The sequence below is a fragment of the Choristoneura fumiferana genome, chromosome 9, assembly GCF_025370935.1.
Source record: "Choristoneura fumiferana chromosome 9, NRCan_CFum_1, whole genome shotgun sequence".
NCBI lineage: Eukaryota > Metazoa > Arthropoda > Insecta > Lepidoptera > Tortricidae > Choristoneura > Choristoneura fumiferana.
The window spans coordinates 5,512,552-5,523,931 of record NC_133480.1 but is presented as its reverse complement, the minus strand read 5'-3'; the positions used below and the strand labels follow the sequence as shown (position 1 = coordinate 5,523,931).

Below are 11,380 nucleotides of genomic sequence, written 5' to 3'. Positions count from 1 at the left end.
TCGCCATCTCCGTCTGGGCCTAACCCGCCGTCGCCATTACCGTTTACAAACATATAACATTGACGTGTTGAAAATGAATATTTTGCATCAGTTCATGGTCGTGCTTAGACATAAGGTCGCTTGCGAAACACAGCAAGTCAAATATTAGGTATGGGTGAATAATCCAGGCTCGATTTTGACGCGGCGGATAGGTTATTGCCACTGTTAACTTGTTCTTAGATATTGTTATATTTTTTATACTATAGTTGATATAATTCTTTATTTGTAGCACCTAATAATATATCCTCAGCAAGAAAAAAAACATCAAAACTTGTTTTCCAATACTTGGTGGGCTGTCCGGAATCCGTTTTTACTTGTAAATCCTTAAATTGTAAAAAAACCATTCGGTAACTCTGGTTTATTTTAGCCAAGGCATGTTCTTAATTAGTTAATGAGTGCATAAAACAAATATCATCGTTGTGAGTACAATTATTGTGCCCCGAATCATCCCATAAACAAACGTCTGAGCGCGCAACCAAACTTTGGTGGTCAAAGTTTAGTTCGATCTCACTCGTTTCTAAACGATAGATAAAGTATCAGCTTGGGCCTCCGCGTACCTGCCGGCTACGCTGCTGCAGCCAATGGTAAAGTTGGTGTCATTTTTGAAATAATCATGTATGTAAGGAAGAACATATGTGATTTTCCCACTAACGTCGATAAGCCAAAGGCTACTAGAAACAGTTCCATCTTACAGACTGGCTAAAACCAAAAAGTCGTTACTGGGAAATTGCATACGTTTTTATAATAAAATTCCAAAAAAATATTATAAATGAAACAGATACAAAATTCAGATCTATTGTCAAGAAGACATTAATATCTAAGGCGTATTATAAAGTTAATGATTATATCATGGACAGGGATATTTGGAAATAGTTCCGATCCGCATTAACGATCCCTTCAAATAGCGAACCTACTGTGTTAAAAATAAAGTTGTGTTAAATACTTGTGATGTATAAATGTTTAAAAAATATATATATCTCGTTGAGTTTCTTGCCGGATTCTTCTCAACAGAGGTTTTTCCGAACCGGTGTTAGATTTTTTTTGACATTCATAAGTGCTTGTTATAGCCTAAATTGAATAAAGATATTTTGACTTTGACTTTGATTCGTCGCTTAGTTTCCCGCCAATCACGTAAATACGCAATTTTGGTGCAAAGGGCGTCAAAAAAATTCTAATAATGGTGGCTTTTGAAAAAATAGTAAGGAGTATGATTATATACTCCGTGGGTATTTCTATCATTCTCCGTATTTTTTAGTTTTTAACGTAATGGGTCCCGATTGTTAAATTTTAAGTTATTTAGCATGAGCATAGCCAAGCGAATTGGCTCGTTGAAGAGACAAGGAGCCATATAATATACTTAGAGTAGAGTACTGCACTAGTTTTTTTTCCCTTTTTTTTAAAGTTTTTTAAGGATTACTGCTTGTAAAGACAGAGAGATCCGACTGTCAACGTGACAATATGTCCGAGCTTGCACCCCTATATGACTTTGTAGGTTTTTTTAACATCTCCATCTATTTTTCGTCGGAAAATAAAAAAAAATTTAGACTAAGTACACCTGTATGATCCACTAGTATTATGTTCTCTCTCTAGCTCCAGTGGTTTAGGCTGTAAATTGCCTGTTCGTCAGTCTTCTCGTAACGTTAAAGATTTACAAATGTTAACATAAACAAAAGTAAACAGAACTATGTTTTATGAACAGAATATACACAGTCTTCAGTCTTCGGTGAGTAAACTTAAAACTCTGTAAGGATATTGTGTGTTTGTATTTATCCAACAATACATTTCCTGTCAAGCAATATTTATAATGATAAGCATCAGTTTTAGTTTATTTGCGTCGACATATTAAACACTAAAGGCCAGCTGCCACCTGCCAAGCCACCTGGTCAACCGAGCTTTGCCCGAGCAAAGCTTCCGAAAAAATCTTCGCAAAATCTCCGAAGATTTTTACTTGGCCGCAAAAAGAGGGATGTTATAAGTTTACCGCCAATGTTGATGTGTCCGTCGGTATGTCTGTCTGTGGCATCGTAGGTCTCGAATGGATGGATTGATTTCATTGCGGTTTTTTTTGTGAAAGCAAGTCTTCTTACGGTGGTCGTTTTAACTATGTTTGATAAAAATCGCTTTAGTCGTTTTTGAGACATTGAACTTTCAATACCGCTGAATAACCACGCTGATGATAAAACTATCAAAGCTACTAATGTGAGCTACTGCATGTGAGTTTTTCACTAAAAGTAAAAACCGGTCAAGTGCGAATCGGACTCGGGGTACGTAATCTGTGAAAATTTCAAGTGTCTAGCTATTACGACTCAAGAGATAGAGCCCTGTGACAGACGGACAGACAGACAGACAGACAGCGGAGTCTCAGTAATAGGGTTCGTTGGCACCCTTTGGGTACGGAACCCTAATAATTCAAAAACACGTGATTTCTCAGAGATAGGATCAAGCTAGATCTATTGTTGAATATTGATCGATTGATAGCAAATTTTGTCGAAATGATTTGAGCCTTTTCCCAGATACCTGATAGAATATATAAAATAAATATATAAAATACGCAAGAATTACTCTTTTAAAAGAACCTACTTATACCTAGATTTTCAAATGGTATCGCTCACTGAAGTACCCAATCCACACTCAGCTCTGGAAACTACAGTTCAAGCACTTATATTCTGAGCTGGAATATGAAGCTTATGTTAACTTGATCATTTTTGTCTTTATCTGTTCTTTTAGCATTTTATAGACAAAACATTGAAAATATACGTAGTACTTGCTCGTGGTATTTCCCCGCTGTTATCATTGTCACGTAGTGATTTAATTCTCTTTTGTTTTCACTCAAAAATGTACTCTATGACTGCTACTAACATAGTTGGCGGTAAACCGACAGGTAGGTAGGTAGGGGTAACCATACAGTAATTGGCCACTTGATTTTTTATATGAAAAAACAATAATACAAATAATGTTATAATAAAAGCGACTAGATTATTATAATTAGCACGACATTTGTTATCATTTATCACCACTTTTCTTTGTAAATTTTTGATTTAATTCAGTGGGCAATTACTGCACTGTGGCCAATTACTGTATGGTTTACCCTAACCTAACCACGTTAGGTGCACGAAGTGCAAAGAGAAAAGTTGCGAATGTCCAGCTCTAGCGCGGTAACGACCGGATGGCCAAGTGGTTAGAGAACCGGACTACAAAGCTGACTACTGAGGTCCCAGGTTCGATTCCCGGCCGGGTCTGATATTTGTATGAATAATTCGAATGTTTTTTCTCGGGACTTGGATGTTTTATATGTATTTACGTCTGTATTTATCTACATATATAAGTATTATTATTCGTTGCCTAGTATCCATAATACAAGCTTTGCTTAGTTTGGGACTAGGTCAATTGGTGTCATTGACAATTGGTATTGTATGTTTATTTGTGTTTTGTCCCATGATATTTATTTATTTAATTATCAATTAATTGAATCAGGCTTTACTATGCTGAGGTTCATATCAATAAGCTATAAGCAATAACTTACTTATTACTTTGCAGGCCCGCAACCCTACTATAGGCAAGGACCATAATTTCTACTAATATTGTAAATACGAAAGTCGGTGTGTATGCATTTATGTATATAATAATATATTATTTTCTGCAAACTGCGAGGCGGATGAACGAAATTTGGTAGGTAGATAGCTAAATCTCTGGAATGACACATAGGTATTTTTATACCAATACTAGCTTTTGCCCGCGGCTTCGCCCGCGTGGAATTCGGTTATCGCGCTCTGTTCCCTCGGGAACTGTGTATTTTTCCGGGTTAAGAAGCAGCCTATGTCACTCTCTGGCCCATAAACTATCTCTATGCCAAAAATCATGTCGATCCGTCGCTCCGTTTCGACATGAAAAACGGACAAACGTACAAACATACAAACACACACACTTTTGCATTTATAATATTAGTATGGATTCCCACGGATTGGGGATTTCCACTATCATGTAAAATTAATCCATATCGGCTCGCATAACTGTTGAAAGTCAGAATGTATTGTTTGTCATAACTCTTTTTTCTCTGAATCCAATCATTGTTCAGAATAACGGTTTAACAGTTAACGGTTAACCTACGGTTTTCTATAGGATGACCATTTAAAAAAAACAGAAAAAATTACGGTTTCAGTGGGAAAAAATTAAGACAAACAATAATTCTGCGAAACATTACAATACATTATGACTTACGAAAATTATGCGAACTTTGGCGCGCCCGTGTAAATATCAAAATCTAACCGCCAACTATATAGAGAATCCGTGCATTGTAAAGGAACACCGCGACGTAATCCTTGGAAGTTCCAACGGGAATGATGCAAACCTCAGAATTGCAATTCAACTGACTACAACTATGCCAGAGAAACCATAGGTATAGGCTTATGCGGTTATAAATCGGAGAACGGAAATACTGTTTCGAAACATTGGTGTTCTACTAGATTCCTTTAGCTAAAGGTAGTACAGGTGGATAGAATATTTCTCAATAGGAGAATGTTGTTTTAAAATTTAAATCAAATGCCGGCTTAAGCTTAATTTTCCAAGTAGGTCGAGGTTGGACTTTAACTGAACTATTTTTATAAAAGTGTTCTTGTATAATTTCGAAATCACATCAGTGATTTAATTTATTTTTTTATAATTGTTTTGATTGCATTATTTTTTCTTGTTTGTTGTGTATTCTCATCTAGATATATACATAAGTAGAAATTGAATTTTTTGATCGGCAAATTTATTTGAAAAAGAGAGTTTTCAGAGAAACTTTCAAAATGTGGCCAGGGAAAATGCTCTTGGTTTTTTTTTAGGACAAAAAGCATCCGAATATAATTTGTCACGGAAATTGTAAATTAAAATTACTAATCTTAATATGAATTTTGTATTTTTAAAAAGTTTTTGGGCTGTTTCCTTCTGCATTAATGTATACGTACCTATCTTTGAAATATTTTTAAATTCTAAGCCCTTTGCAATTTATATCTACAGATAGCTGTACCTATTTTTACCAAATTATAGTACAGTTACAGTGAAAAATAATGATTCATTAAGATGACACATAAGCAAGTGATAATGTTTTCTTTAATGGTAAGATAGCTAATGATTAAAGCCTTGAATTTTGTAAACAAAGCAGCTCACAGTGACAGTGAAATAAAAACAAAATATTTTTAATTTAACGCTTAATTTGATAAATGTGTCCTACAAGCCACACGATTTATGCTATACCTAAAGAGCTGAAATGAATGAATTGAAGATAAGTAATGTCACTTGTCACTGTGTGAGTGCCGTTCTTATACAGGCTCTTTTTACTCCTAATATTTTTGTAAAAAAGTACAATACATTTTATAACTCAATTATCAATTATAGAATCAACCTATATTTAATCATTTTGCGATGCACACATAGACATTATCATTCAGTCATTCAAATCATTAGTGCCATCTTTTGTGAATTAACTTGTAGGTTTCGTATTTTTCATAAACGTGGATTTTTTAAGACTCTTAAATGAGATTTTGAATTACGAAGTTTTTTTTTGTCAAATGAACCCTTAATTTAGCAATGTTAAATTAAATTAAAAGTAACATGCTTTGTAAAATACCAAAACTTTGTTATTTTAAACACAAGTTAATAATATATAACATCATGCAGAATTTCGGAATGATTTAATGAAATAAATGCGTTAATTTAAGTTTTTAAAATAAATAAGCCGAAAACACCAAAAACCATTCACGTTTTTTTTATTAATCATAGTTTAAAAAAAAACTGCAAAAAAAAACAAAATCCGAATCACACTAATTTAAAACTTGACTCACTTTCTCAACCAGTTGTCCTCGTCAAAAGATCGAACTCGGTTGCGAAATATCTCGATCGCTTCGCAACTGGCCGTGCGCTGCCTGTGGTAGCTGGTACAGCACTGGCTAAGATAAGATAGTATTCTGATACCGAGAACGTCTCTTGGGCAACTAAACGAAGGTAAATGAAGTGTGGTACAGTCTTTAGTGGAAGTAAGGGTGTGTTTATATTGGTTACGTAGAAGAATAAAATTTGTTCACTATAGGGTATTAAAAAGGTTGAAAATCGAATTTAGAAATAAATTAAAGCCAAAACGAAAGCGAAACAAAAATGCTGAGGAACGATTCTTTTTTAAATTGTAACAATACGGGTAACAAATTAAAGGTAATAGCCCTTTTCAAATATATGTATTGTATATTACAACAATTTTAAGTTACAATTTTCACAAGAACATCAAAAACTATTTTCTTTTATAAAGCAACCGAAAAACCCGACTATTCAAAACCTTTAAATTAAATCTGAAAAGGAAAAAACAAGTCAATTAGTTTACAATCCTGTTAATTAGCTACCTTAAGTTCAACAGACGGGACCCATTATTGAAAATTTTGAGCTACTATTATGAATGGTTCCCGATTGTCGAACTTTAGTTTACTTAAAATTTCTAGACTACGGACAAGTTTTTTGCTTTTTTTATTTATGCTACGAGGCAAATGTCCTGGTTTAATATTTAATCGTATTCTTTAAATTGTGCGGTTTGAATGTTCACTGTGCACTCCGCCTATCGTACATCCGCAGGTGGCTACCTCGCAGGCCTTGTAGATTGCGACACCGTCAGAAAAATGCGAGAAACTCAACGGACTCCATTCCCAATATGGGGCCCTAAAGAGAATACACTTGTTTCATAATGTATGGTTTTGGCTAAGAGTTGTAAAGATGTTTTAACCCCAACACGAAAAGAAAGGTGTCATAAGTTTCATGTCGTGTAGCTCTCAAACGGATAGACCGATTTCGATGCAGTTTTTTACGTGAAAGCGAGTGTCCTTGCGGTGGGTTTTAACTATGTTTTATCACAATCGGTTAAGCCGTTTTTGAGAATTTTAAACTTTTCTAAATTACGTTATTACTGGTTTATATTTTCTTTGTTTCAATCCAATCTCGGCGGTTAAATTTCTTGGGATGACTTTCAGATAGGTACGGCTATGTCGTTGGACGACATTGCAAGAGAAGACAACAAAAAATATAGTTAGTTTATGAGCTTGTAACAGCCGTGGTGGCCTAGTGGTTTGAGGCCATACCTCTAAAGCAGAGGATCGTTGGTTGAAATCCCGGCTCGCACCTTTGAGTTTTTCAAAATTAATGTGCGAAATCACATTTGAAATTTATCACGAGTTTTAAGGTGAATCGTGAGGAAACCTGCACAAACCAGCGAAGCAATTCAATGGTGTGTGTGTGAAGTTCCTAATCCACACTGGGCCCGCGTGGGAACTACGGCCCAAGCCCTCTCATTCTGAGAGGAGGCCTGTGTTCAACAGTGGGACGTATTATAGGCTGGGATGGATGGATGAGCTTGTACCATTTTTGGTAGGTTTGTTTGTTTTAGTCTTTATTGTACAAAAAGGAAATACAAAAACGTTACAAAAAGTAACGATTGCTGAGGACCTGGGTTCGATTCCCAGCGCTGGTCTCTTTTTCTGTTTTTTCTGTCCATGTCTCAGTTTGTATTTTCGTTGCAAAAAGTGTTAAGTAGTGTGGTTTTACTTCAGTTTACCATTTTAATAATGTATTTTCAAATAATATATGAAGGCTTGATAGTAAAATAGTGTTTAAAAATTAAATAATACGCGCTATGACTGATATGATGATGAACTATAAAAAAACATAACCCTCTACGAGCAGTCGGGTAAATACGCAACACTTTTGTTGCTCTTCTGAAGGATAATATTTTAATTTGAATGAACCAATTTATGTCTGTATTTCAAGACAACACGTTGAAGCTACGTACGTCATAGCCCAATTGAATTACCGTCATAGTATATCATAAGTATACTTAAGAAACGCCATACTTCGTTATTGGACACGGTAAAATATAAATCAGTATGACTGATGACGACAATGTGTAGGTACACTTAAACTACCACATAGTTTGCTATGTCGCTGGGAACTCGAAACAAAAGATCGGTTTTCTTTTTATTTCTCATTTACATCTTCAGGAAAACGGAAAAAAAACGAAAATTCCCGAGTGACATTAACATACCAGTTGTGCTGTATATATATATCTATACCTACTACGGTGTATATAGTGTGTGTGCTTGTTTGTTCGGGACAAATGTCGCAAGTCGAAATTCACACACTCTAGTGATAGGTTCAATTTAAAAGGTATAGTTTGGATACCAGTACAAGTAGGTGGTGGCCTAGGAAGCCGTGGTTCAAACCCCGGCTCGCACCTCTGAGTTTTTCGAAATTCATGTGCGGAATTACATTTGAAGTTTACCACGAGCTTTGCGGTGAAGGAAAACATCGTGAGGAAACCTGCACAGACCTGCGAAGCAATTCAATGGTGCGTGTGAAGTTCCCAATCCGCACTGGGCCCGCGTGGGAACTATGGCCCAAGCCCTCTTGTTCTGAGAGGAGGCCTGTGCCCAGCAGTGGGACATATATAGGCTGAGATGACGAGTAGGTACCTACGTATACGTATACCTACGTATAGTCAATAATAACACAATAAGTAAAATTGGGTTAATTTGATATTTTTACCAAATAAAATTGTCTTAATTTTCTCCTTAGCCTATTTTCAACCATACTCGTATTCCTTTAGGCCTCCATCACATTTTTTCATTTATCTCCAAACTAGCTTTTGCCCGCGACTTCGCCCGCGTGTAATTCGGTTATCGCGCGCTGTTCCCTCGGGAACTGTGCATTTTTCCGGGATAAAAAGTAGCTTATGTCACTCTGTGGCCCATAAACAATCTCTATGCAAAAATCAGACGGACGGAAGACAGACAAACATACAAACACACAAACGCATACAAACACACAACACACACACTTTCGCATTTATAATATTAGTATGGATTTAACGTAACGTCCATAACACTAAATATCCTTATAATATTCACTAGCCTTAACCTGCGGCTTCGCCCGCATTTGAAATAGCCGTTTCATGTAATACACGAGTAAATGGTTGTCTACGATAACCATTTACTTACACGATTCTGTTACCAAGGCAACGCAATAAATAAAGGTCTGAGAGTTTGGCTTGAAAAAAGGTTACGGTAACAATTTGAACGGACAACGTTACGCTCGCTTGCACAACGCCATCTATTGTTTTCAAACGAAGTTATCTTGAGAGCCGAGCTGCCGAAATTATAATACGTCACCGTTCTTGGACAGTGCCCTCTATCCATTTTCAAACTTAAAATATTATCCCGCGGGAACAAATTACCGGGATATCAAGTATTTTATGGCTGAATGCAGATCATTGTCTATCTGCACGCCATGTTTCATGTAAATCCGTTCAGCCGTTATTGCGGGATTGAGAAACAAACATCTAAACATCCAAACATCTTCACAAACTTTCACATTTATAATAGTTATTAAGAAAGATAGAACACCATAAGTCCATAAAGCAGTATAATGAGTCAAAAAAGACAAAATACGGTTTATCTCTTAAACACGACTGTTCCAGATCCAGACAACCATTTAGATATAGAAGCGAGGTCATTTTTTAATTTTGAGAAACAGTTTTTTCCTAGTGTTATCTTTATCTACAAATTAAAGACTGACTAATAACTTCCTATGTGTCATAATTATAATCTGCATCATTCGATGTACTATCAAGTTAATTACAGCGTAGGTGCTTACACATTAGAGATGGCACTTGAAAGATATAAATATAAATATGTTAGGTACTCTTGCGCTTATTATTATTCTGTCCCGTAAAGACATCAGTGACATCACTCATACTACACTTTGTTGTTAAAAATGTTTTAAACAACAACGTATATTCACCTATAAATACGTGTAAAAAAAATTTTTTTTTCACCTAAATCATGCTTAATAAATTAATTCAATTGTAAAAAGCCTTGATTGACTCAATTATTGACATCATCATAAACCGAAAGACGTCCGCTTGGACAAAGAAGCGATCCTAATTATTTTTTCCACGTCGTCACGAATAAGAGGCTGTTTCACCGCCCATTGATTTAATTTTATTTGACGGATAAATGTGATGCCTTCTCCACCTATTTAAACGAAACAAACAGAGACGGCATCACATTTATCCGTCAAATAAATTTAATGAATCGATGGTGAAACAGGGGGTTAATGTTTTCTTTCTTTCTTTAAGGGTTCCGTTATTTTCTTTTGCTCGGAGCCCTAAAAATCAATAAAACCCACGTCTGTTTGCACGCTATTCGGTAATTAGTGAATTGGTAAACTTCGCGTTGCAACCGGAAGCTAATATTGCAATGGTAAGTAGAGCGTTGAATTAAGAGTTAAATAACTAGTTAAGCGTGAATTAGGAGATGGTTTTAACTGTACCTACCTTACGTCCACTTGCAGGCTTTTTAATCTAGGTTTAAGCGGTCTTAAGTCCGGCCAGATCCATACAAAAACTGTCAGTTTAAGCCTTAAATCGAGATTTAAAAAAGCCTACAAGACGTCCTTACAAAATACGTCTCGATCGCGTTCGCGTTAAAATTTCAATTTGTATGGAAACACGAACATTGCAGACGTTCCGCTAGAGGCGCTGTTCGTGTTTGCATACAAATTGAGATTTTAACGCGAACGCCATCGAGACGTATTTTGTAACCGAAAACTTACACTAAGGGCACTGGTCAATATTGACCATCGACGAGGCAAACTCTAGAGAATTTATGGATTATCCCACTTCCCACTAATATTATAAATGCGAAAGTTTGTAAGTCTGTTTGTTTGTTAACTCATCACGTCTAAACCGCTGCACCGATTTAGATGAGTAAATAGATGGTTTGAGTCCCGGGAAAGGACATAAGATAGTTTTTATCCCTGAAAATTGCGTAGTTCCCGCGGGATAGCGATAAACGAATTCTACGCGGAGGAAGGAGACTCGGGTAATCGGCTAGTATTACAAATGCCAAAGCTTGTAAGCCTGTTTGTTTGTTTGTTACCTTATCAGTTATCACGTTTAAACCACTAAACAGATTCAGATGAAATTCGGTATCCAGATAGTTAGTCTCGCATTAATATTTTTTTTTAAACTAACTAGGTGGCAAAACGTCGTGACCCCGTTGAGTCGTCGTCCCTGACGTCGTATTCATCATAAATCGTATTCATTTTTGTTATTTCGTACTTTGTCACGAATTTATAAATGATTTATTTCTTTCTCTCTTTCTTGCATAACTTAGTTGACGATTTGTGGCAAAACTATAATTAATTGCTATCTTCATAGTAATTAAGTGTGACTAGGGAGGGAGGGATCTATGATGATCATTGTCTATAGGCTGATTTTTATTTCAATACTGGCTTGTCCCCGCGATTCCGTCTGGGAAATGTTCGATAT

General features: G+C 35.9%; 1 protein-coding gene across 1 annotated transcript in view; it reads right to left on the bottom strand.

The window, feature by feature from the left end:
• Positions 1-6,010, bottom strand: part of LOC141431036 (alpha-tocopherol transfer protein-like) — a 20,033-nt gene extending 14,023 nt beyond the window's left edge. The window contains exon 1 of the mRNA XM_074092002.1: positions 5,862-6,010. The gene's annotated coding sequence lies outside the window, so the exon portion shown is untranslated. The remainder of the gene's footprint in view (positions 1-5,861) is intronic.
• Between the last annotated feature and the right edge of the window lie 5,370 nt (positions 6,011-11,380).